Genomic DNA, 23,739 nt, shown 5'->3' on the forward strand with positions numbered 1-23,739 from the left:
GCACCTCTGGGATCAGAGTGGAGACTGTGAGCCAGACCTTCTCGTCCAACATCAGTGTCTGCCCTCACAAATACGCTTTTAGAAGAACAGTCAAAAATTCCCATAAACACTCGTAAAACGTGTGGAAAGCCTTCCCAGAAGAGCCTAAGCTGTTATAGCTGCAAAGGGTGCGCTGACATCCAATAAACTCTATAGATTAATAATAAGATGCCACTCAAATATATGTGTGAACAACACGTGTGAAGGCAGACAAGCGAATATTTCTAGCAGTATAGTGTATGTGCCATATTGACAGGGGATTCCTAAGAATCTCCCAAACAGTTCTGCAGCTGAGACAACTGAGTTAGAAAACACAAACACACTGCAGTTGATTTATTTGCAAAGGCGGGCACAGAGCGCTCATACGCAGACAGACACTCACGGACTGGCGCTCTCTCACTGTCTGCGTTCTGTATTTATACAAGCTGGTTACACGTGTGTACAAAAATAACAAAGTTATTCCAAGAACTCAGAGCTGAGGTTGCCCTTTTCTACATCTGTATGTTCTCAGAATAGAGGAAGCTGTTAGTTGCTAAAATAAGTTTATCACTCAAAAGTTGTTATATGGCAGGTCACATAGACATGTGGTTTGCTTAGTGATCCTAAAAAGGGCACATTTCATGTAGCTGATCACACTATGTACAATTTTCTTTTAACACATATACTCGTCTGTCTGATGTTCTGTGGCAGTTAAGTCTGGCCTGACTTTGGTACCACAGCTTCTACAGAGTCAGTTGTGCATTGGTACCCTTTGAGAGCCACCCCACATCTAGACCGCTCTGAGAGCCAGTTGTTACATAAGAGATATCAGGGGAAATATATTGACTTTCTCACTGGGATAAAAGACCCAGTGTTATCTCATTTCTTTCTGATGCTAACGTATGCACCTTCAACCTACTTTCATTGCTCTAAACTCTGTATTTTCCTTGTTCTGCATTTCCTCAGTTCTGATGTATCTCCACGTCTCTGCTGCTGCTGAGTATCAGTTGAGTGGGATGAGACTGCACTTTGCTGCAGAAATGATATTAGCTGTTCCTGGTATTCAAAATGCAGTTATTAAATAGTGAGATACTTTGAGAGCACATAAAAATCAGATCCCAAATATCAAGTGGAGATAATTTATCTGAATTTCAGGAGTGGGATCACACCTCATACACAGTCCTGGGTCTATATTTGCCGCCTGCACTGTTGTTAGTTGGAGCACTTGCCGTGACTTTGTTATCACCTTTGCTTGATGTGTTGATACACAGGTGAAAAAAAATACCTTTACAAATGTGCGACCAAGACAACAGAAAAGAAATTGGGCCTTGCTTCAGGTGTGTGGCAGCAAACCTGGAGACTCGGCTCCACCCGGGGACGGAAACCCAGTAGAATCCACCCTCCATGCAACATGCAACTGAACACAGAGAGAAACAAAGACCTGCCCTGACCCTGACAAAGCCTAACTGAGCACCACTATTTTAATAATGACGTTGCAATGCAAAGAGAGAGCTAAAAAGAGCTGTGAACACAAACTATAACAAAACAAACAGCTCTGCATTTCATTGTTATACAGAGATATGACAGTACATATAAACGAATTCGAAAACAGAAACTTTGTGGCATCTGTGGTGCAGATGTGGTTGTAACATCTGCACCACAGATGTGACAGTGTGATTAGTATCTGTTTACTATTGTGACAATAATTTTACTTTTTAGAATTTTGTGTTTGACAGCAAGACAGAAAGAGAACGTGAGAGGAAAGCAGGAAAAAACACATTTGTCTTTTCTATAGATTGTTCTCCTTCCTGTCACCCGGAGTCAGCCTCAGTACGCAATGCTGAAGGAACTTTTAGTTTAGTTTAGCTGAGAATGCACAGCAGAATGAAAGCTCGATCATATTGACTTCTCATTATATCATATCAGTGCTGTATAGTCACACCAGCACTTTTATTTGATGTTTTGCACCCTCTGCATGCTAAGTTACACACTGCACATTTTTTTAACTGAACCAAAGTCAAAGTGCAAACAGCATAGTATAAAAATAACTTCACAGACATGTTTTAAAGATGTTAAAGCCAAAATTCTCCTCCTGCAACTAGGTTAAAAAAAAAAAAGCAGAAAACAACAGGCTTTAGGTAGTAAGAAAAAACAAAAGATTCACAAAGCTGTGCACCTGTAACCATGAACACTTGTGGTTTTGTTCTCAGCCCAAATAGTTCCTCCTGAATACAGTTTCACACTTCCTGTGTCTTCGTCTTTGTGCCATCTTCATTTCTTCTTCTGAAGTTTTAAGATTCACTCAAACAAATTAATTTGAATTCACTGAATTATTCCATGTGCTGGACCCTGATCTTCATCCTCTTTTGCCCTACAAGTTACAAAAGTTTTTTAAAAAGTCAGCTGTCAATCCCACATCATATGTCTTTGTTTGCATATTGTCTTAAATGATGACAATATTGTCTCCATAGCTTGGTTAGCAACACTTTTGTTTGATTTAACCAAAATCTTTCCAAGTGAAGATTCTTTCTACTGAGATTTGAAGGACTGGGTCAAATGTGAAAGTGGTCACAAAAACATGCATGTTTTTAAAAGGCTTTACATTGTGCTACATTTTGTTCACTCTTTGCAGCTGCAGTGTTATCTGGCTGATTTCTTCAATAGTTTGTAATTTAGAAGCTTTTTCTTTTTCTTTTTTTAAGAACAACATACAGAAGAAATATTCAGAGAAATAAGAAAAAATGCTGGAAGAACTTCTCAAGATCAAAGCCCAGGAAGATAAAAAAAAGAGGCTGCAGTTATTCTTCTGTGTACAGGAAGAGCACAGTTTCCTCTCAGAATATTTAGTTTAAGTTTCAGCTCTCAGCAGACGCCAACTTCAGCACCCAAGATGAAGACCTTCTTCCCAAAATTTGCCATCAAACAATACAGCACGTATGTCGCAATGATTGTGATTTTTGTTCACAATTATGTGCTTGACGAGGATTTAAACTGCACTTGCGATGCTGATATAACAACCTGCTCTTTCTACTTGGTTCTACCTTTTTTAATTTTATTTTCTTTACAACTCTGGACAGACGAGCCATTCAAGAGAGTCTGGAAATACACATGTCCTACATGCACATGTTGTTGTTGTTTTTGCAAATGCAGGTGCAAACTTTTCTTGGTTTTGTGTTTACAAATTATGAAGGCAGTTTGCATTGGTCTGCTTTGGGTATTGTCCGTGTTCATCGATGGAGACTGGTTTGTTTGCTGTTGCAATACGTATAAAGAACATCCACAGTTAGGCTGCAAAGACAAAGAAAACATTACAGCTGAGGAACGAGTCCTGATTGCGAAGCTGAAAAACAAATCCATGGTGAGTAAAGTTGTTGTTCTTCACACATCATACAGTACCACTCTGTGTTGCTCTCTCGACTTATTGTGTTTTTTTACTCCTTTATCTACGATAAAGCTGAATATCTGCAGATATAGGGAGTTTGTAATAAGTTTATTTCACTTAAATTTTAGATCTCTTTCACTAATTATACTTGTAAATTACAAGTATAAATGGATGGTATGGATGGTTACATCTGACCTTGAAGAGTCCAGTTACCAATACAGGAAGACTTTGCATCAGAGAGCTGCTGAAACCATCCAATGTTTGGAACAAAACAACCAAATGTTGATATGTTTTCACGTGACTCTACACACTACACTTAATGAGCTGTTTTCTGTATGATTTTCATATCATTGTGGTCCAAATCCCTGGTCCACCTTTCTTTACAACATTGCTTCAGTTCATTGAGGTTCACAGATATTTGTTGATGAACGGCTCTCTTCGGGCAGTTCAGTCAGGTTGAGGTCTGGAGTTTGACTGGGCCAGAGCAGCATGTTGGTTTTTTCTTTTTCAACCACTCTGCTGGAAATTTGCTGCTGTGCTTGGAATCTCTTTTCTGTTGTATGACTCAGTTGGGGCGAAGCTTTAGCTGTCAGCCAGACAGCCTCACATTAGGATACTTTAGCATACAGAGGAAATCACGGTTCCATCAAAGCAAGGTGACAAGACAAGTGGTTGCTAAACAGCCTCAAACCCTCACAACTCCACCACCATGCTTGGTAGTCGATTTCAGGTGTTCACCACCTAACCCTTGGGTCGCATTAATCCAAAGGATGTTGTTCCAGAAGTCTTCATCAGCTGATGAGGCTTTTGCACTCTAGTCTGTTCCACTTAATTTTTTTCTCTCTACTCTGACTTCACACCTACTTTATAGGAAGGGGTTAATTAGCAGATGCACACCAGATTTGCTGGTTTTTGTAACTGTACTGTCAATTGTCGATGAAACTGATGAGTTGAAAAGAAAAAAAGAACACAGACTGGATTCTTTCCAGATATCACCTGTTTAACTAAATACATGCCCTCTTTTACAGTTTTGTGATTTCAGAATACGAGTTTAAAATATAATCTTTGTTGCTTCTCCTTCAGCTTATTGGCTTGGGTGCACTCTTGGTTGGCTTTGTTTTTGTTACCTTTGTGTTACCACTTGGATGGAAGAAATGCTGTGAAAAGAGAGAGAATTGCCCAAGTTGCTGCGACAGAAAACTTCTCTACGACCAAATGATTTTGGAAGAGGAAGAAAATGTACTCACAGAGATGATAAGAAAAGCAGCAAAAGATAAGCTGACCGAAGAAATGCAGAAGAAACTTGGCAGTGGAACATGGGGGGAATGTTTTGATGTTGCTGAAAAGCTGATTGAAAACAAAACTCCACCAGGACAGAAGGTAATATCATGTTGCTCTATGAAGACTCCAGTGACTTTTTAAAAAAAACATGTAAACCACTTCAGTCCAGATGTGACTGAAGAACAAGTAAAATACATGATCCTCTGTTTTTTCTGTCTCTGTAGGACAAGATTCCTCTTGAAATTAAGGGGGCAGAGGTAAATGTATCATTCTGTCTGTTGTTCACCTTCCACGTTTAATTTTATCTATTTTGTTTTGGATCTACAAAAGCAGTTTTACATTCTGTATTATTTCAACCTCGTGTTTTGTTTTTTGTTTTTACTTTAGGATCCTAATTACAGATAAAATTAGGAACAGAGATTTTTATCATCACTTTGTCTGTTCTGTGCTGACTTTACTTTGTTTTTCTTTGTTTTCTATTCAAACTTAAGTAATCTAAGTTGTGTGTGTGTGTTTTAAATTTAAACAGGAGGACAAACTAATGGAGGAGTCTGATTCAGAAAAACACACAACAGAAATGTGAGGAAATTATCGTCACTGCGACCGTCTTATCAGAATTCAGAAGTTTCATTTTCAGTTTATCAGAAAAAAAATATGTCTGTACTTCACAAGTGAAAGGAAACTATAGTAAGATTGTTATGTTATGCTTCTAAATACCATGTTATGGTGATACATGTATGTTTCATATATTTCAAAGTTTTTTTTTTATGTCACATGAGGGTAGATTTTTAATGGTGCTATTTTTACGCTATGATATTGTTTGAATTTCACAAATGTGAGCATGTTATAAGGAGCTTCTACAGAAAGCCTTAGAGTCATTGTGCATCACTTGGTAGCTGACAGCTTGTCTCTATCTTGTAGCCTTTGGTTGGCTTGGGAACACTTTCCCTTTATATTTGGATCAGCTGTAGTCTTCACTCTCCCTCGTGGCCACTTTATCACTCTGTTAGTTTAGTTTAACTTTTGACCTGCTGGCTTCACACTGACGTTGGCTATTTTGTTTCTAGTTGCTTTATGTGTGACCGTCTCTTTAAGCTCAAATTTTACCAGTAGCCTATTAAAGACATTAATAAGATAGTTTTCACTGTTCCTGTAACATTTAATGCCACCTGTGTATAAACAACATGCTCAAAGAAGCTGTGAAGTTTCAGGTTTGACAGAAATCATAAAAATGAAGCTTTTGGGTCTAGAAAGAGAAAAACAGAGATTTGGATTTTAATGTGCTAAGCTGATATTTTAATAAATACTTTCAAATGAAATGCACAATTTGAACTGTAATATGTGTTTCAGTAAAAATGAATAAAAAAAACATGAGCTTTGCATTTTGTTATTTGTCGTTCCTTTTTTCCACTGAACATTTAGCTGTTTGTGCTGTTTGTGGTTTAATACGAGATCGGCGGTGACATTCTGCACCTCAAATGTTTTCATGCTTCAAGTTACAGGTAATGCTGAACTGTAACTGTTTCTGCTAATTGTGTTATCTGTATCTATAGGTTTCCAGAGGTTTTTAAGAGATGATTTCAGACCACATGAAGTCTGATGTTTTGGACACCAAAAGATTTCAATGGTTTTCAGCTATTATGTCAGTTATTTTTTTATTAAATAGTAGGAGGTCCTAACTGATGAATTCAATATTTAAGTATTTATCTAATCATCAGTTTTAAAAAAAAAGAATCTACTGACAGATCTCTTATTTTGGCGCCTCCTGGAGGACAAATGCTCAAAGTGCAAATATTTTTGCCTCATCATCCAGGAAACTTTGGTCCATATTGTATGTTTATATATATTTTTATTATTATTAATTGTCAAAAACAATTATTATGTATATTTAGCATATTCCTTCAGGTGTTGTGGCACACAGACTCACAAGGATGGCTTTTCAGTCTGCACTGCATCGAGAACAGATTCTGTAATGGCGATCACTGCATGGGCTCCTGAAAACCACTGAGTGTGAGTATATGAGATGGTGTCTCAGATACTGCAAGGTGGCCAGGTCCAAAATTTGATGTTTGGAGACAACATTATGATCTGTTGTTTGAGTGACAGCAGATGGAAGGGAAGATGGAGATGCATGTACTGCAGAGAAGAGGAATGAGAGTCAGTAGATGAAGACAGAAGATAAGTGTGTGAATGGGAGGGAGAGAGTGCACGTAGGGCGGAGTTGAGATGAGTGCAAGGAGTAATTTGTGAAAAGCAAAGTTTACAAGGTGGGAGTGAGACCTTGTATGTATGATGTATGGTTTGTCTGTTTCCGGGACAAAAAGACAGGAGGTAGAGTTGGAGATGTTAAGATTTTCATTTGAAGTGACCAGAATCACTGGATTAGAAATGAATGGGTCAGAGGAACAGAGGACAAGTTAGAGAGGCAATGCTGGTGAGGTTTAGACATGTGGACAGGATTGATGGAAAGGTGGAAATATTGGACAAAGCCTTACAGCTCCATAAAACTTCATCATTCTGAGATGGACAGAGGTGGTCCTTGGTGGCGACTCTTGAAAGGAGCAAAAGAAGTCAAAATTCATAAAACCTTAGATATTAAAAAGGGTGTGCTTTTTTTTTTTTACCTTTGGCCTCCAAGGTATTACAAAAAGCCCCCCGAACATGACATGTGGACATCAGACTACTTCAAGATTTATATGTACACTGCCAGCCAAATGTTTGGACACACCTTCTCATTTAAAGGTTTTTCTTTATTTTTACTACTTCCTACATTGTTGATACATACTGAAGGCATTACATATATGAAGCAAGATATATGGAATTACTGTATGTAGCAATGAATAAATTGATAAATAACTCTAAATATGTCTTATATTTTAGATTCCTGAAAGAAGCCAGCATTTGCTTTGTTGACAGTGCTGCAAACTGGCCTTCTCTCAATGAGCTTCATGTTGTAGTCACCTGAAACGGTTTCCACTTGCCTTGTCAGGTTTTACATGTGAAATTTCTTTCTTTCCTAATGAGGTTTGAGACCATCAGTTGTGGAGTGCAGAAGTGCAGAGGATTAATTCATCCGAGTCACCAGCCTCAGAAATCGCAAGTTAACATCAGCTCTGATCAGAGCCCAGATAAATGCCACACAGAGGTCCAGTAGCAGAAATATCTCTACATCAACTGTTCAGAGGAGACTGTGTGAATCAGGCCTTTATGGTCAAAAACACCAAGCAGAAGTGATTTGTTTGGGGCAAGAAACAGAAGGAATGGACATTAGACCAGAGGAAATGTGTGCTTTGGTCTGATGAGTTCAAATCTGACATCTTTGGTTCCACCTGGCGTGTCTCTGTGTGATGCAGAAAAAGTAAAAAGATAGTCTTTTCATGCACAACCGTGAAGCATGGAGGAGGAGGTGCTTTGCTGAATTTATTCCAAACTGAAGGCACAGTTTGGAATAATAAACATTATTTATTTTTCAACAGCAAAATGAACCCAAACACACCTCCAGGCTGTGTAACGGCTATTTGACCGAGAAGGAGAGTGATGGAGTGCTGCACAGGATGGCCTGGCCTCCACAGTCACCTGGCCAAAAGCCAGTGGAGATGGTTTGGGTTGAGATGGAGCGCAGAGTAAAGGCAAAAGGACCAACAAGTGCTCAGCATCTCTGGGAACTCATTCAAGACTGTTGGAAAACCATTTCAGGTGACGACCTCATGAAACTCAATGAGAGAAGCCCAAGAGTGAGCAAAGCAGTAATTAAAGCAAAGGGTTGATATTTTGAAGACTTTGAATTTAATTTTTCTATCAAAATATCAGATATGTTGAATGAAGAAATCACTTATATAAAATCCTTCTAATGAAGCAAACAACAACACATCATGCCAAAATCTTATTAAACAGCTGAGAAACAAAGTCTGCGATATCTATCAGTCTGGAAACGATTATAAAGCCCTTTCTCTGCCTCTGGGACCCCAGTGAACCATGGTGAGAGCTATTATCCACAATTAGAGAAAACTGGAACAGCAGTTAAACTTTCCATTAATAGTTGCTGACCAAAAGTACTTAAAGAATGAATAATGACTCATTAATGACTCATTCAGGAGGTCAAAAGAACCCAGAACAATATCAAAAGAACTGCAGGCCTCAGCACAAAAAACAAAATGGGCAAAATCTACACACATGCAAGGGTTCCAACATGAAAATGACTTCTGAGCAACAATAGTTTAATAATAGTTTAATAATTTATATAGCACATTTAATTACAGCAGGAGCATTGACCAAAGTGCTGAACAAGAATACAACATACATAATAAAATAACTTCGAGTATTGATAGCAAACACCAAATATGGATTAACAAATAACTCTCATGCTGTATTAAAAGCCGGTAAATAAAAATGTGTTTTAAGATAAGATTGAAAAGATTGACAGTAGGAGCCTGTCTGACGTATAGGGGCAAATTATTCCACAGCTTAGGTGCTGCGACTGCAAATGCTCGATCGCCTCTATGAACCAGCCTCGACCTTGGTACGGCTGAAAGCCAAAGATCACTTGATCTAAGAGATCTAAGGGGGTATAAGTCTGCAAGAGGTCAGACAAATACCCGGGAGCCTGTCCATTCAGGGCTTTGTAAGTCAACAATAAAATTTTAAAATTAATTCTGAAGTGGACAGGGAGCCAATGAAGACAGGCAAGCACCGGGGAAATGTGCTCACATCTTTTATTACGTGTCAGAAGACGAGCTGCAGCATTCTGGACTAACTGCAGCCTTGCCAGGCAAGTCTGGCTGACTCCAGCATATAAGGAGTTACAATAGTCCAGCTGGGATATAATAAAAGCATGAATCACCCGTTCAAAAATGATCTCACCTTAGATAAAAGCCTCGGTTTGAAGAAAGACCGCTGTACGACTGAGTTTATGTGTTTTTCAAAGGTGAAATTGCTGTCAAATATAACCCCCAAATTTTTGGCATGTGATTTGACAAAAGGTTCAAGACTGTGCAGGTTAAAATTAGAGGTGCTGGGATAGCCGCTTGGTCCAAACATTATCACTTCGGTTTTGTTCTCATTGAAGTTAAGGAAGTTAGAGGTCATCTAATGGGGAACACAAAAGCTTGTTTTGTATTTGCCAAAACTGTTCATGCTCAAACTCTCCAGTGTGGCTGAATTAATGCAATTCAGCAAAGAAGTCTATTGCGGCCACCGGTGGCACAAGCAGTCTTTTTCAGACAGAGCTAGGAGCATTTAGTTGGATTTCCACTGTCTACTATTAAAATTTGTTTAAGGATCTGAAACATTTAGGTGTGGCTGGCTGCCTCTATGTCACAGCTAAGAGTGGTTAAAGTATCAATATTTTATCATGGTTAGATTGACACTTTTAAATTTGTTTCAGTAACTATACTTCAAAGTACCGTTGAAAGTATTCTGGAGTCCAATAAGGGCTTTTTCAAAATGGAATCAACAGAGCACCACTGTGATGTTGAACAGGAGATTCTCAACATCTCAACAAGTTCTGAAGGCAAAAGGCGCTCCAACATGATACTAGCAAGGTGCACCTAATAAATTGTCAGGTAAATGTTTAATAAAAATAATAAAAATAATAGAAAATAAACAGATAACAGAGATACCAAATACAGCTGTAGGTATCTCAATATATTTGCTTGTATTTATACTTCGTATTTACACTTATTGAAAAAAATGCAAAAACTGATTAAAAAAACACCTGATCAATATGCAGCACACACTCCATATTTGATTATACACTCAACAAAAATATAAACACAACACTTTTGTTACTGCTCCCATTCCCCATGGGATGGACGTAGAGACCTAAAATTCATTCCAGATACACAATATAACCATCCCTCCCAAACAGTGGTCACAAATCAGTCCAAATGTGTGGTAGTGGGCACATCTGCTATATTGAGATAATCCATCCCACCTCACAGGTGTGCCACATCAGGATGCTGATCTGACATCATGAGTAGTGCACAGGTGTACCTCAGACTGCCCACAACAAAAGGCCACCCTGGAATGTGCAGTTTTTTGCGCTATTGGGGGTCTGGGGACCCAGAACCGGTCAGTATCTGGTGTGACCACCATTTGCCTCATGCAGTGCAACACATCATCGCATGGAGTCTATCAGATTGTCAATTGTGGCCTGTGGAATGTTGCTCCACTCCACTTCAATGGCTGTGCGAGGTTGTTGGATATTCGTGGGAACTGGTACACGCTGTCGTATACGCCGGTCAAGCACATCCCGAACATGCTCAATGGGTGACATGTCCGGTGAGTATGCTGGCCATGCAAGAACTGGGACATTCTCAGCTGCCATCTGCCCTGAACAATGTGAAGCATGATTCATCCGTGAAGCGCACACCTCTCCAACGTGCCAGACGCCATCGAATGTGAGCATTTGCCCACACAAGTCTGTTACGGCGACGAGCTGGAGTCAGGTCAAGACCCCGATGAGGACGACGGGCATGCAGTTGAGCGTCCCTGAGACGGTTTCTGACAGTTTGTGCAGAAATTGTTTGGTTGTGCAAACCAATTGTTCCAGCAGCTGTCTGGGTGGCTGGTCTCAGACGATCTTGGAGGTGAACCTGCTGGATGTGGAGGTCCTGGGCTGGTGTGGTTACACGAGGTCTGCGGTTGTGAGGCCGGTTGGATGTGCTGCCATATTCTCTGAAACGCCTGTGGAGACGGCTTATGGTTGAGAAATGAACATTCAATGCACGGGCGACAGATCTGGTTGACATTCCTGCTGTCAGCATGCCAATTGCACGCTCCCTCATTGCTTGTGGCATCTGTGGCATTTTGCTGTGAGACAAAACTGCACATTCCAGGGTGGCCTTTTGTTGTGGGCAGTCTGAGGTACACCTGTGCACTACTCATGATGTCAGATCAGCATCCTGGTGTGGCACACCTGTGAGGTGGGATGGATTATCTCAATATGGCAGATGTGCCCACTACCACACATTTGGACTGATTTGTGACCACTGTTTGGGAGGGATGGTTATATTGTGTATCTGGAATGAATTTTAGGTCTCTACATCCATCCCATGGGGAATGGGAGCAGTAACAAAGGTGTTGCGTTTATATTTTTGTTGAGTGTAAATACTAGGATCTATGACCAAATAACCACCCAAATGCCACAGGTTCCTATTTCAACCAATTCATCTGTCAGTGTAGCAAATACTAAATCTTCATATTTTTCTTTTCATCCATTCAACTTAAGAGTAAATGTGATCATAAATCCTTAATATAGGTTGTCAAAGGATCTTGCAAAGAAAAGCGTCTGGACTTCTGCCTTCTGAGGCCCTGGGACCATTTTTGTACATTTTAGTTTTTCGGTTACAAGCCATTTGCACTGTGTTGAATGGAATATAGCCAAATTCTCTAAAAAAAAGTTTGGCATAATTTCATTTCAAAATTCAAGTGTGACTTCCTTAAATTAGCTTCAGTGGCTAAGCTAACAATACACATCCTCTTAGAGCCCTAGGGGCCGTTTGCGGCCCCATTGACTTCCATTATAAACGCTATTTTTCACTGCAGAATTATTACCGTTAACGTCTTGGTGATTACTTAAGTTTCGGTTTCGTTTTGGACTAGGGGCCTTAGAATTGTAATTTTTTTATTTGTCCACCGGGTGGCGCCCTTGCTTCACATTTGAGCCCTGCTGGAAAACAGCGGGCTGCTTAGACAGACCTGCGGGAAAGGAAGCCTCATTCCCGGCGTGCAGCAGCGGCTTCGCCCGCTGATCGGGCGGGACCATTTTCGGTCCCTAGGGCCATGAGAGGGTGCTTTTTTTTTTTTAGTCAACAGGAAATGACGTATTTGTTGTCACGTGGTATCGGACGTGTGTGCTGTAGAAAGGAGTCCCACGCAACATGCCCCGGTGATCGTCGCGACTTACCCCGGGAAGATGCACTCCTTTCGGCCTAGAGGAGCAGCATTGGCCGCCTGGGGACCATTTTCTGGTCCTGAAAAAAAAAAAAAAAGTGGATCGAAATTAATGTTGGTGCCAATCTTTGGTCCATCTAAAGGCCTAATTATAATAACAATCAAATATTACTTCAAATGTTTTTTTTTTGAAAATATTTAGTTTTTTTGTTTTTTGGGGCTAAAAAACAGGGCGCTCATGTAATACAACTGGGATTTAAAGGGTTAAAACAACGAAAATATAATTAAAGCTTTGTATGAATATTTCAGGGAGAAGTAGTTTTAAAAGACTGACCAATTTAAAGTGAAAAAAAATATGAATATATAAAGTTTTTATAGCACTTTTTGGGGAATTGTCCTTAGGCATAAAGGTGGATGCATTTTTTTTAAAATCTGCTCCTGCAAAAAAAATAAAAGTGGATCGAAATGAATGTTGGTGCCAATCTTTGGTCCATTTAAGGCCTAATTATAATAACAAACAAATATTACTTCAAATGTTTTTTTTGGAAAATATTTTGTTTTTTTGTTTTTTGGGGCTAAAAAAACAGTGCGCTCATGTAATAAAACTGGGATTTAAAGGGTTAAAACAACGAAAATATAATTAAAACTTTATATGAATATTTCAGGGAGAAGTAGTTTTAAAAGACTGACCAATTTAAAGTGGAAAAAAATATGAATATATAATCTTTTTATTGCACTTTTGGGGCGGGACCATTTTTGGTCCCTAGGGCCTTAAAAGGATGCATTTTTAAGGGCCAGTCAGGATTAAGTTGCTTGAAGACGTTTCACCTCTCATCCGAGAAGGTCAAATGGTGGGGAGTCCCAGATTTAAACCTTGAAGGACATGTCCTGGTCAAAAATGACTCCAAGGTTCCTCACAGCATTACGGGAGGCCAAGGTAATGCCATCCAGAGTAAGAATCTGGTTAGATACAATATTTCTAAGATTTTCAGGGCCGAGTACAATAACCTCAGTTTGATCTGAATTAAGAAGCAGAAAATTAGCGGTAGAGTTGGATGTCTCGAGACCACTTTTATGTACCTGCAGGGGCGCACGTGTTCATGAAGTTTTTAATTTGAGGATCGATGAAAACGGAGTCACTTGGACAGGAGGACGTGATAATTTCACAGCAGTACAGGACTGAGGCTGAATTTTTAAATAGTCACCATGTTAACAAAAACTGTGATACTTAGATACAGGAAATAATTTTACTGCTTTAGTTTTAGAGGAAGGAAGCTTCACTCTCAGCACACAGGATGGTAAATAAACAAAAACAAAAAAGACCTCTTTCAATGTATTCGTCGTGACCCATCCTGGTAGGTATTGTCGTTTTTTTCATTACCAGTACCTCTCCTGTTGCAGCACCAAAACTTTCCGATGCACTGAAGCTATAGGTGTGCAGTTTTTAATATTTAATATTTTTCTTAATGCTGCTGACAAACACGACATTCCGAAGTGCTGCAAAACACGCTGGGACGCTTCTGTTGTTGTCAAGCGCGTTATCAGAGCCTTTTTTAATTGCTTTGCTGTGGGTTGCAGCTGTGTTAGTTCATGGTGTCTGGTACTTCTGCTGTAAGACTGACGAGAAAAACATCAACAACAGAGCAACTCAGGCTTGTTAAATTTGTCAGGCAACTGAAATTACAGCAATAAGCATCCTGAGCAACATCCATTATCATAGCATTTGTCTCAATACTGGCTAAATTATTACCATAATAAGCAGATGCATTTAGTGGAATTATTGAAACAACAAACAGATGAACAGCTGTTCTCTTTTTTTTTTCTAGGGCAGTGATCCGCCTGCACCCTTTACAATATACCAAGACCTGTCTTAGTTTAGTAACACGTCCATATCGAGTTGTGTATCTGGGTGTTGTAGTGTCTTTGTCAGGGGGCTCCACAGGCAAAGGCTGGGATACCACAGTGCTGTCATGACTGTTGACTGTCGGTTGAATGGACTCCTCTCTTCCTACACTGTTTCTGCCTTCGCGGTGGTGTTGGCGGTTACGATGATAAACTTGTCCTGTAACTGTGGTTATGTTGTAGCTTCTGAGCGTGTCGGCACAACGCGTGACCACAGCTGGTTTCTAGGAACCTTCTTGTTGAGGGAATTAGACCGGTGTGCCAGGATGTAGTTGAGGCAGAGGTCGGGCCGCCCTGTTGAAATAAGTCTGCTGGCGCTGCTGGCAGACTTCTCTCCTCTCACGTACTGTTTGCTGGCAAACTACTTGTGGTTCCAGCTGTTTTGGTGTTGCAGGGAGGATGGAGTGGAGTCTCTGGCTCATGAGTAGTTTTGCAGGCGACTTTAAGTTGTCCACAGGGGTGTTCCGATATTCCAATAGGCTCAAGTAAGGGTCCTTATGTTCAGCTTTGGCCTTGTGTTCTACGTTTTTTTTTCGGCTAGGCCGTTGCTCTATGGGTAATGGGGGCTAGTAGCGGTGTGGGTGAAACTCCATGTCTTTGCGAACTGTTGGAACTTACTTGAAGCCATGTGGTGTAGCTCTGGTCCCTGAGACACCCTTTTGTATTTTGGTTTGGGTTCTTGCTACAAACAACAAGACTATCTACTATTTAGCAGAGATCTGTGCTGTTTGTGCAACAACCACAGTCTGTGGATTCACTTTGCTAGCCTAGCTAACTTAGCATTCCACCCTCTCATCCAAAACAGTGACTTCTGTTGCCGGTCATCTTGTGAAGTATAAGTATTGTAAATAATGCTGTGAAAATAAATTGAAAAAGGAAACAGTTCAAATTTTGCTCATTCATTACAGGTACATGTGTCCTACTGCTTGCCTGATTTTTATGTCAATACCTGCTATGTGAATGTTTTTTGTCCTCAATTGTAGTCAAGTTACCATTTTCTTTTGGACTGCAGAACCTGCCGCTCATTTCATAGTCTACAATATAACCAGAAGTAGAAATATAAATGTTCTGAGGCTGAATTTTAAAAGTATCACAAGAGAAATTTTACTTGAAAAACAGCATGCTTGTTTTCCCATGATTATAACTTTAGTGAACACAAGCTGCAGCTAACTACTCAGGATGAAGCATCACCTGAACAATATTCTTACAGAACTTTTTAGGGACCTTCAGCACAATTACCAGGATGTTTGCCTTCAGTTTATTTTCCTTGATGTGCACATGCAAAGCCATCGCCATCACTTTTATTTATATGTATTTATTTTGCTTTGTTGTGCACATTTTTCATCATTTTATTTTGCTTGAACACAGTGAGATTTTTCCATCTGCATCCGTTTTCTTTTTTGTGGAATTGTTTTAGGCTATGTTGATGTTTTGCTTCCCTTTTTTTGCATTTAGCATTTTGTGATATCAAATGGATCAAATATTGTGGCAAAAATAAAATGTTTAGGAAAATTCTTATTCATGGCATTTAAACCTAAAAAGTGAAAGGTTGTCATTACACTTTAAAAGCAGCTGTAAGAGAAGGAGGAACTTGGAGAACCTGTAATTCAGACAGCAGCCACTCGAGGTCGCTGCTGCATCACAGTCCTTTCACATACTGTCATTTTACTTTGTTCTGTCTTTATGTTATCTCGTGATTTTATAAATATGACTCTTTGGTCAGCAGCTGATGTTTTTTAATGTGTTATTTAAATAACTTTCCTGATTCCTTCCCTTCACTTCACATTTAAATAAGGACATGAAATTACCCTTAGTAAAATGCCCAGCAGCTGACTGGACACTGACTGCTCTTCAGTAAAATCATATACACTCAAATCACACACACACACACACACACACACACACACACACACACACACACACACACACACACACACACAGAGTTAGTTTTGACAAAAGTAAGAACTAAATGTGAAGATTATTGGCCATTCAGACTAACAATTGTTATTTTCTTCTAAAATTCTACATTTAAATTAATTATTTCATTGAGCAGATGATACAAATAACCAACAAACTTGTAGTCAAGCTGAAAAAAAAAATAAAAACAAATTTTTACGTTATGCACAAACTGTGTGTCACACAGTGGAAATTTGTGTTTTTATGTTTTATCAGTCTGTGTATTGGTACATAGTGTTGATTTTATTTGCATGAATTTATTGTGAAATTTATATTGCATGTTTGTTTATTGATATTTATATTGCATGGTTTTATCCTCATCTTTATATAATATTATGTATTTTAGTGTTGTTGCACAATATTCTTCTAATCCACTGTGGACGAAGAGGACAATTGTAGGCACTTGTGAGGTGGGGGCGTTCCACGAGGTGGCCTATCAGCCGCCAGATTGACCTTTTAAAGGGGATAGTGAGCGCAGAGACAAGAGGAGCGACGCACGAAAGGTGAGCAGGAGATAAAGAAACGCGTGTAAGCCCGCACATGTGTTGGAGGAACTGCTGCCTGACTGTGGGGGGCCACGAGTCGTTCGGCGATCCAGTCCCAATGGCAGGAACAACAACAGTGAGTGGCGATGGCCGCAATTCACAGCAGGGCAGGGGTGCCCCTCTGCCTGCATGTGGCTGTGCTACGAGGGAGGCCGTGTTCAGGTGTGGAGTGGGGCGGGACTGCAGTGACGCGCTGTCAGGAGGAGACATGTCTGCGACAGCAGCCCCCTCCTTGTTCTTCTGGCCGGCGTGGTTTCCACCCCAAAGAGAAATTCCTGTCCTGTTTCAGAAGAGCAACATGCTGGACTGTGGGATTATGGGACCGTGGGAGCGAATTTTAAAACTGTGTGTTTAACTCTGTGCCCTGAGCGCTGACTCACTCACTCCCCTTCCTCTTGTATGTGAACGGACTTGGAGGTGAACATTTAGGTCCACCAGCTTTAGCAGCCACATGTGCATTCACAGGAACACTTGTGGTTTAGGTTCAAGGTTCCTAAGCCAAATGTTTCCTCCTGCAAATATTTATTCAAGTTGGTGCATCATGTCCTGTCATCTTATCTTTGCACAATCTTGACTTTTTCCTCTCCCTGGGTGAGGGTGGATGTCTTTGGTATTCATTTATGTTCTTTACTTCTTTCACATCTTCATTTGATCCGGCTGCTTTTTCTATACTTTATGTTCTAAGTTCTACTTAGAGAAGTTAGAAGTTCTACTTAGAACATAAGGTAGAACTTAAGTTTTACTGTTCTAAGAAGTCATTTTCTAACATCAAGAGATATATAATGAAATCTTCTCTGCCACTCTGAAGAAAAACAATAACTTTAAATAGGCCCAAACTCAGTGCTGAAAATGTTGGGAAGCTGTGGAAAATGCAAATAAAAACAGGGTTCCAACTCTCACAAACTCATATTTTACTCAGAGCAATACACAGAATCAGACATTTAAACTGAAATATTTCATTATTTAATGAAAAATATAAGATCAATTTGAATTTGTAGATACATATCAAAAGCTGCGATGGTGGTAACCCACCACTTGACAAAAAAGGGCTCCTAAAAACAAATCGCTGGATGAAGATTTTGCAATAATAACAAGGATGCCCCTTGGGCGCCTCCTGGGCGAGGTTTTCCAGGCATGTCCCACTGGGAGAAGGCAGACCCAGAACACGCTGGAGAGATTATATCTCTCTGCTGGCCTAGGAGCACCAAGGCGTTCCCCTGGATAAGCTGGAGGGGGTGGCTGGGGAGAGGGAGGTCTGAGCTTCTCTGCTTGGGCTGCTGCCCCCACAACCCGGCCCCAGATAAGCGGAAGAAAGAGGATGGATGGAACATTTTGCAACCTGGGCCGGTTCTAGACAGGCATATATGAGGGGGCAGACGGAAATGTAAAGGAGGCAAAGGATGGCAACAGAGACAGGAAAGGGGTGGGGTGGTGGTGGGGTGCTCTGAATAACTGTTTTTGTCATGTAATTCGATTGTCAGGCATCTACCCTAAGAACTGACCAATGTTGGTGTCCCACCTGAAGACTAAGCCTCTGCTGGTCCAGCTCTTAGGGTCATTGAGGCACGCAACCCCCCCCCCCCCCCCCCGCCCCCAACCATGTCAAGGGGGCTAAGAAACTGAAAAACACTTCTCATTATAGCCAACATACTAAAAAGTGTAAGCCAAGTTGTAAAAATAAAGGTCAATTCACCAAGTCTTGAAAAATAAAACTGAAAAACAGGATAAAAAATTACAATAAAGAATAAAGTAAAAAATATCCAGATCTTTAGAACCAACAAAATAACATTTATCCTAGGATAGCCTAATTTAAATAAATTTGCAAAATAAAGTCAAAATAAAATAAGAGTTATCCATACATTATAGCCAATATTTACAAAGCTAAAAAGAGTTGGCATAGGATTTAAAAACAAAAACAAAAAAAATATGTCTTTTCCTATTTCCTTTTCCAATTCTCGAATAATTTGTAGAACACAACAGATTTAGAACAAAACATTTGAACTTTTTTTCTTCTTTTTTCTTCTCTTGTTTTAAACGTGTTTGCTTTGCAAGGAACTGAACTCTCTGTTTGCAACTGAACAGCTTCAGTCTCATCAATCCACTCTACAACAACAGTCTCCTGCTTCCCTTTCCAAAAACCTTTTTGCAGATTCATCCCAATTCATTTATAATCACATAAGGCTGGATATTAAGAACTTTTATCCGACCTCTCTCTCTCTAGACCTCACGTCGCCTGACAAGGTGTATAACATGTCTGTGGTCACTTGCGTTGTTTCTGGAGCTGCATCACTTGATGTTCTTTTAGGTGGATTCGTTAAATAACGGCATGGTGTCTCTGTTTTCTACAGGGCAGAAAAATGTTTTTGTCAGAAAACAAAGAATTGTGTCTGTACAGAGCAAACTTATTATATTTAAACTGGAGTGAAAACCAAAATGAACTGTTTAACTGAATGAAAATAAACAAGACTTGAAAAATGAAATCCAAGCAATGAACATAAAACAAAGATATACTGGAAATGGTTTGACTGTTTAACTTGAGCCTGAGGAGTCATTTACTGAGCCGTGTACAGGGTGTTTTGTGATCTTCTAAAGTTGTATTTTGAACTGTGTACTTCTGGACCCTGTTACAGGAAGCATGCTGAGTTAAGTACATGGATGACTAGAAGAGGAAAAGATTCATGAGAGGAGCTCTGATATCATGATTCACCATGGCAACATGTAAAAAAACAGAGCCTCCATTTTAATAGACTGAGGAATGTGAGCATGTGACACTGTGTCATTTAGAGCGAATAAAAGAGTCTTTTTAATCATGGTCATCATCATCATCATCATCATCATCATCATCATCATCGTCATGAGATATTAATATCCAAACTCAGGTGATTTTTTTTTATTAAATAAAAAACTATTGAAAAACTATTTCATTTTTTAAATAATTATTCAGTAAGAACTTAAACATAACACCTCTGTTTTTAAGAGCATTTCAATATTTCTGTCATTACTGGATTAACCTCCTAGGTGGACGCCAGATTTTGGGATGTCTAGACCAAAATACAAAATTTTACTCCACAAGGGCCTGATATCCACTTACGAGAATGTTATACTGACACTGTTCTATCGAAATTTAAAGAAAATGTCCTCATATGCTGATATAGGGAAAAAAGAAATATCTGGAAATTCTTTGTTTTTACATTCATCAGGTCCCAAACAGCCCAAATAGCAAAGAGAATTTAAAAATGCATGCCATATAAGAGTTCGGGTCTTAGGAGGTTAAAATGTTTTGTCCCCAGTTTAAATATTTACAATCTGATCTCATTTCTGCCTCACTGACATATGACGGCTGTCTTACACCATCTCTGCTATAGAGATGTTTTACTGAGTTACTGTTAATGGTCAGACTTCAACTGTAGTAACTGTTTCAGGTGTAGCTGAAGAAAAATACAAAAAGTTTTTAATTGATGTAAAGTTTAATGAGTTAAGGCGCACATGTGATCAGACGTGTCTGAGCTTTTATAGAACTATCTACATGTCAGTCACTCAATTTAAGATATTTCAGTATAATTTTAGAAGGATGAGACATTTTGTCTAAATCTGAGACTTTTATCATATTTGGATCCATCCTGCAGTGCAAGTGGACTCTGACCATGTAAGAGCACCTGAGCTGCCATTTCAGGGAATGTCACATGAGCAACTCCTGCACATATAAGGTTTCCACTGTTTTCAATCCACAGCCTAGTTTTAAAAATGTTAACTGTTATTATGATGATGATGATGATGATGATGATGATGATGATGATATAGAAGTGAGGACAGTGTCAACAACTGGAAAATATTTACACAGTTAAAAAAATCCTAACAGTTCCAAAATGTTCTTGCTATTTAACCTTTTATATATTTATATTAGTATGGTTGTTTTGCTGTCATGTCTCCAAAATCAAGTGTTGCAAAGGACCCAGAATTCTCTCTGCTCTCAAAAAGATTAATTTAGGATGAATCATTAATTTATTATAACGTCAGATTATTATATCTGTAGATAAAAATTTATTGTAGACTCTCGTTACGAAGGAATTCTTTGCCTGGGTCCAAACTACCCTGAATGCTGTGAATATGAAGAGTAAGGAAGGGTAAACCAGAGACTGTTGCAGTGATAAACAGTAAATGTTTTCAGTGCAGAGAAACTGCCTCACAGTCTGTCGTCTGCATTACTGTCGACAGAGTTGTTAAAAAGATGGAGACCATAAATTTTATTTTACAGATTTTATTCTGATTCCAACAGACTGATCATCACATCAGTCATCATAAGTAAAACAAAAGGGGAAATAAGAGGACTGGGAGGTGCTAAATACAGATTTGCTTCACTCTGAGCTTTGATAGCAACTTTATAAATGAAAACATAAATGGTGCAGCAGGAGGGCAGGAGACAAACAACGTGTGAAAGTTTTATACAGTAACACATTGTGGCCAATCTCTAAAGTGATTAAAATTAACTCCAACCCTCAACAGTGCAATATTAAAAATCTCATTATGAGATATAAGATATTTCAACCCTGTGAAAGAGATTATTATTGTTGTTATCATTTTAGTTTTTAAAGTAAATGGCTAAACTGAGTTACAGCTCCTGACAAAATTTAGACATTTAGAGTCTGTCGTGTCTTTATGCAAAAGAGGCTTTGCATGGAGCTGGGCCAAAGCAAGCCCTCAATGTGAGACAGTCTCAGTGAAAACAAGAAAATGCATAGTGCTAACTATGCAGACCACCATCCTCACATCAGTGACAGTTTTTAGTATTATCACTGTAAAAGTGAAGTTAGGTGATGTTAAGGGAGCTGTATGGTGAATTAAGGAGTGTTGGTGCGTTTACCTTGTGCCACTGCTTCAAGTTCATAGTTTTGTGCCTGCAAAAGATTTTTATCAATTAGCAAGAAAGTTAACTCTGATAGAAAAAGTAAAAAACAGAATCTCTGTGCACTAATTGTTCACTCTTCATTGTATTTCTGCACAGTGTTAGTAGTTAGAGCAAACATAGATCATATTTGCAACCAGGCAGGAAACACAGAGTGCTCTAATGATGGGCTCAAGCCCAGATTAATCAGAGAGTTACATCAGGATAGCATAGCAATCTGTGTCTTTTTGGTTTCATAGTTAACTAAACAACAACAACACATGTTAATGCTATTAATAATGAGTAGAGTTGGATTCATGGCGACCTGGATGACTGTGCAGGTCAGAATGCAACAATGAAATAGTTTCATTAATTTAGACTGACAGAGTCTGGCAGCTGTAACATCTGTATATAACAAAGCCTTTTACCTGCTGATGTGCTGCTGCTTGATGATGCTGCCCCCCTCTGCTGAAGCTCCCCTCACTGATCCAGTTGATCTGCTGGTTGGTTGCTTCTGGTTTTTGATGTTTTGCTTTATTGATCATTTGTTGAGCAACATTTAAACAGCCGTCCCAGTCTTTCCTTTTTATGTTGCTCGTGATTTCTTTAGTCAGAGTTTCATTTGCTTCTTTCCTCAAAAGCTCCTCCAGAACTTTTTTCTCTTCTTCCAAAATCAGTTTGTAGTAAAAAGTTTTCTTGTTGCACCAACTGAATTTTTTTATAAACCATTTTCTCCACCCACTCCAAGTCATGAAGAAAGCGACAACAGTCATGCCCAGGAGCAGAGAGTAACCAGCAAGCTGAAAAAGAAGCAACAAACATGCAAAACATAACAGCATTAATGTGTGTGTGTATTTATTATACTTTCATAAATTAAAAAAACAGAACAATAACATTACATGTGCACTGTGTGTGAAAAATAACAAAACATCCTCACCTTTGACCTCATTTTCAGCTCAGTCATTTGAGCTGTTTCATTAGTTGTAGCTGTGTTGGGCCAAGATTTACAGAACAGCTTCCTCTTTTTTTCATCAGTGGTACAGCAACTATACCAGTCTGTGAAAAGCAACACAGCTACAATCCACAGCAGACTGATTAGAAATGCTCTGATAACGCGCTTGAGTACAAGGCATAAAAGCGTGGATGGATGCTCCGCTGTGCTCCGAAATGTCTGGTCTATCAGGAGCACCAGGAAAAATACTAAAAAAACAGGCACGACCACCATTTCATTGCAATCAAAAGTGTGGCCTGAGCAAGCGCACATCTTTTCCCGCAGATAGTAAAATGCAAACAAAATCCCGATCCCTGTGCCAGTGGTGCCGATTTTTCCACTACGGACATATTGCAGGAGTTTATTCAACATCTTGAGCAGTTCGGTGCCTGCTGAGGCTGCAGCTTCTGACCTGTAAAATTACAGACACAAGACAAAAAGAAATATTTCCTGCTTTTCACACCAAGTATCACAGTCTCTTTGAAATTCAGCTTAATATCTCAGTCCTATAGCAGCTGTGAAGTGAGCAAGTCCTCCAGTCAAAGTGAAGATATGAGCTCTCTGCTCCCACCCTCACATAAGAACCACGAGTGCTGCTCCTACAGGTGGCAGGATGCAAACGCAACGTGACGTCATGAGAAGGCGTTTATACAGCATTCAGTTCAAAACCATTTAAACTGTCGTGTCAATGAATTTCACGCTTTTCGTTCAGCATCTAAGGTGATTTAATCCACATAAATTTTATGCTGTGAAGAAATCACGTGTCACAACGAACTTTTTATTAATAACGAAAAATCCCAGAAGACAGAAGTGTGACAGATGGCAGAGAGACATGTTATGATGCATGGTTTAGGGCAGGAGGCAGAGCTGGAGTTGACAGATATATTTT

At 39.4% G+C, this 23,739-nt stretch overlaps 2 long non-coding RNA genes across 2 annotated transcripts; one reads left to right on the forward strand and one right to left on the reverse strand.

Moving 5' to 3' along the window:
- The first annotated feature begins 2,880 nt into the window (after window positions 1–2,880).
- On the forward strand, window positions 2,881–6,061 carry LOC101487039 (uncharacterized). Its single transcript, XR_013094998.1, has 4 exons — window positions 2,881–3,376; window positions 4,484–4,780; window positions 4,906–4,938; window positions 5,211–6,061. It is a non-coding gene; the product is annotated as an uncharacterized LOC101487039 (long non-coding RNA).
- A 12,492-nt stretch (window positions 6,062–18,553) lies between these two features.
- On the reverse strand, window positions 18,554–23,389 carry LOC101484866 (uncharacterized). Its single transcript, XR_013094988.1, has 4 exons — window positions 22,797–23,389; window positions 22,288–22,659; window positions 21,839–21,872; window positions 18,554–19,319 (listed from the first exon to the last, which is right to left on the reverse strand). It is a non-coding gene; the product is annotated as an uncharacterized LOC101484866 (long non-coding RNA).
- Between the last annotated feature and the right edge of the window lie 350 nt (window positions 23,390–23,739).

The sequence above is a fragment of the Maylandia zebra genome, linkage group LG20 (assembly GCF_041146795.1).
Source record: "Maylandia zebra isolate NMK-2024a linkage group LG20, Mzebra_GT3a, whole genome shotgun sequence".
NCBI lineage: Eukaryota > Metazoa > Chordata > Actinopteri > Cichliformes > Cichlidae > Maylandia > Maylandia zebra.